The sequence below is a fragment of the Struthio camelus genome, chromosome Z, assembly GCF_040807025.1.
Source record: "Struthio camelus isolate bStrCam1 chromosome Z, bStrCam1.hap1, whole genome shotgun sequence".
Taxonomy (NCBI): Eukaryota; Metazoa; Chordata; class Aves; order Struthioniformes; family Struthionidae; genus Struthio; species Struthio camelus.
Genome location: NC_090982.1, coordinates 26,883,896 through 26,888,058, shown reverse-complemented (window position 1 = coordinate 26,888,058; position 4,163 = coordinate 26,883,896).

The following is a 4,163-nucleotide window of genomic DNA, read 5'->3' as shown; positions in this document are numbered from 1 at the left end:
CTTGCAGAAGCTTAGACTAGCTGTTACAATTAACCAACAGCTGTGGAAATCAGATTAGAACACATCTTGGTTCCACTGATTTGCCGTATGCTTCTTAAAAGTCACTTAAGTCAAGATTTTCAACAGCTTTTAGGAATCTTGGCTGGATGGACATTCAGCTATTGTTCAAGGTGTGGCTGATAGGAACTTTGTCAAATCAGCTTCATTGAAGGCTACCTCAGTTTGGGTATGCACCACTCAGATTGCTAGTTTCTCTTGAAGGAGGTATTTTAATCTCTGTATGAATTACAGCAAAAATACTAAAGGATGCAATGTTTTAGCCTTCTGGAATGCTTTCAAATCTAGGAGGTGTTACATATAAATTTGGTGTTATCAGTTAATGAAACTAAAGACTAACAACGGGGTTGCAGGGAAGTGCCTATTAGGTCACCCTTAAAACTGTAATAAATGCTACCATGCCATTTCATATGCATGCACATGCTACAGTAAATTGAAGTAGTATATTGCATCTTTTACATACCATACAAAATTTTAAAATTCCAGAATAATAAGCAGGATCTCAGACCAGTATTAGAATTTTAATGAAAAAGGATGTGTGTATGCTTTCAGTTTCAATACTGAGCAACTAGTGCTTTTTGAAAGTGATATGCTTTATACAATACAGGCAAATTTTCAGTTGGCCTTAACTCTCCCAGAAGAGGCTGTTAATATTAAAAAAGGAGTTGCAGAGGAAAATTATGCAATTTTCATGCAGTTTTGCAGGCACATAGTTGTGGACATCACATTTTGATATTTGAGAATTGAATCCAAGTGCAATAAATGTTTTAAATTCCCACTGAGGTCTCCCCAAGTAGTCTCTTCTCAATGCTAAGGTGTAAACAAGAGTATGAGTGTACCAGAAGCGAATATCAGACCCCACCCTGTTATTTCACTCAAAAAATACATTGTTGGTATTTAAACATATGCCCATCTAAAGGGTCTGAACGCTTTTCATATGTTGATTTTATTTAGTTTATTTTGGGAACACATAAATACTGCTTTTAAACTATTTATCTTCCTTTGAAGGCAGATTTTATTTAGTAGCTTACTTTTTCTTGCTCTATCCCATGTAACAATTGTTATTTTCTTTGGCCTACAAATTATATGAATTGTTATGTGCCCATAACTGCCTTTGAAGTCAAAGTAATACTATAAATAATACACAGGACATAATACAAGCAATACTATAAAAGAATGTAAAATATAAATAGCACTCAGGATTGGGGGCTATCAATAGCTTACCCAACAAAAGAAAACTTTCCTGCTCAGGAAGTAAATTTTCAAAGACCAATAACTCCGAGTAATACCTTACATGATCTATAAGTCTTCTGCAGTCAGCAGGACTCTTTCTTATTTCAGTTACTGTGAAACAATTTCCTCTTGATATGTACGTCTGAACTATGCCTTTAAAATTCTAGTCTTTTAAAAGCTCTATGTTAGTCATAAAATAAATTTGCTTCTATACACCCATAGTCCTGGAAACACATTAATTACAACTTTGCTGGTGTTGCATGAGTCTCCATATGGCAGCATATGAAAAGCTTTTTCCTTTTCTATTTCATTGATCTGGTCTTAGCTCCAAGGCATAAGAATTTCTAGGCCTTTTCATGCAATGGATCTAAGCAGCTTAAAATGTAAATTACTTCCATATTTCTATCAATCCACATTCACAATTTTTGTTCTCTGAAGAAATTTACTACACATTGGTTTTGATCCAACACTGTGGTGGTACTCATGGGGTTCCCACAGAACAGCACATGAAAATGTTTGGGCATAGGAAATGAAGATCAGAAGCTATTTTCTGAGTAAACTGATGAATTCTCCCTTAGCTCTTCCAAGTATCAGAGAAAACAAAAATAGTACTGTCCTGAAAAATTCCTGTGAGGAGAGGGTTAAGTTTTTTTTTTTCTTAAACTGAATGAGTACATTCATAGATCATTACCAGTGGTGTCCTGCCAAATATTTACATCTCTGTGGTGAGCAAATTACAAGCCACATATTCAAATTAGCTCCAAAAAATCGCACTCTGAAAAAACAGAAAGGTAATCTGCTCCAAGTGAAGTCCTTGCCTTATTGCAAGAATATTTTTTATATCACATAGAAATGTGAATAATTGCTGTGCCCTGAAGAAATTATCTTTCATGTCAGATTTATTCCAGTATTGGTCAACAAAGATGAGTTTACATTTACATTAGACACAAAGAAGTGTATTGTAACAGAGCGAACTACATCCACAAGTACAGCTGGGTAGCCCAGTGGGCTTTGTATAGCTGCACAGACGCAACTGAAAGGAGAATTTGGTGCACACCGGGGGATTCATGCATTACATGAATTAGTAAATACGTTGCATTAAACAAGCATGCGCTTGCAGAGTCACACCTGCTTTCCCAACATAGTTTCATCTGCCTACCTCGATCCTCTTCTTTGATGACCTGCCACTGCTATAGCTATACATCCACCTTTAAAACCTTTCCTTCACTCTGAAAAAAATGAAAACATACCTGTTGATTCTCTAGGGACTGCGACTCAATCATGTTTTAGACTTTCTATATCAGGATGTGTGGTTTGCACATATTTGTCTGAGCTGACCACATCATCAGTACAGTTTGATCTTTGCCCAGGAAACATCCAAAAATAGAGAGAAATCTGACAAGCAAAATGAAGACAACATTATTTGCCAGAGAAAATGTAAAAGCAGGCTAAGCAGAACTTCCCAGCAATCTGAGTGTCCAAATTTGATTCTTAATTAAATGTAGTAAAAAAAAAAAATTATGAAAACTAAGTCAGACATCAAGAGAAATGGATGCCTATAACTGGTACTGCAGTTTTCTTAGGGCAAGCGTTGTGAGGAAGACACATGGCTGAGAAAAGGGAACAGTCTGTCCTTCTGTCCTGCAAAAAAATGTTTAAAAGCCCAGTGGCTAACAGATGCTTGGGCTCTAACTTATTGGGACTTCAGAATAACACGGTCAAGAGTGTTGCCATGATTTTATTCTCAGTAATAGCACACAAAAGTCACTGGGAATTTTACTCTTAACTGTAATGTAACAAGAATTACATTCACACTGTGATTTTCTGGATTTCAAATCCTAATGTTTCTTGAGCACTTTTTAGCAGTGATGGCGCAGCTACTCCAAATCTCCACTGATGTAACTAAGACCAGAATTAGGACCAAGAATACTAAAAATGGAAGAAGAAGATATCCTTAAGATTTGTAAATTTATCTGTTTTCATTTTTTGAATTTCATTTAGTTAAAGAAAAATATGCTTTTAATTACGCTTTTAATTAGTTTTAGGGCCCCCAAAATATCTAAAACATATGGTTTTAACCTCAGCTTGAGCAGTGTGATTCTTACCATAGCAACACTCATGACTGGCACTGGACCTACTTTCAGAGCAAAGAAAATGCTCCTTACTTTTCAAAGTAAAAAAGCAATTTTGTAAGGCTAGAATACTCTCTTAGGTTCAAATTCAGAACAGTATTAGAAGACTTAATGTGTCACTCTGCAGAGAAATTAAATCACCTTTATTGGGAATGCAGAAGCAAGAGAAACTGAATTATATTCTGTATTTGATGCTGCCCCCTGTTTACAAACAAGTTAGTTGCTCCTGTTTCATTGGTATGTAAAGAGGAGAACGGGCATAACTAGAGACAGAATACTACAGCAGTAAAGGCAGGTCTTTTATCTAATAAAGCTGTATCTACTAGGAAAAAGATACCACGTTGATTTAAATGTCCCATCCAAACTCAGTAAGAATTCTTGAATTCTGGAATGTATAAAAAGGAAAAAATGCCAAATTTCTATTTGTTAAAAATAATGAAGTGTTTTGAATGATAAATAAACTTGATAGTTAAATTCCAAAACTGCATTCAACAGATTTCAAACTTTTTTAAAAATAAATGTATATACACGCTATTTGTAATTAAATACATATATACATACGCATATGTATACAAGCAAGTCACTAAAGAGCATTTTCAGTCACTCTCTTACTGGGAAAATACTTTCCATACTTCCCAGGAGTATTGTGAAACTTAATTCATTGCAGTGAAAAGGGTTTAGGGCTTTAAGTAAAAGAGCTCCACAAATGTATATTATTACCAGTGCTTTTGTTTGCTCTTT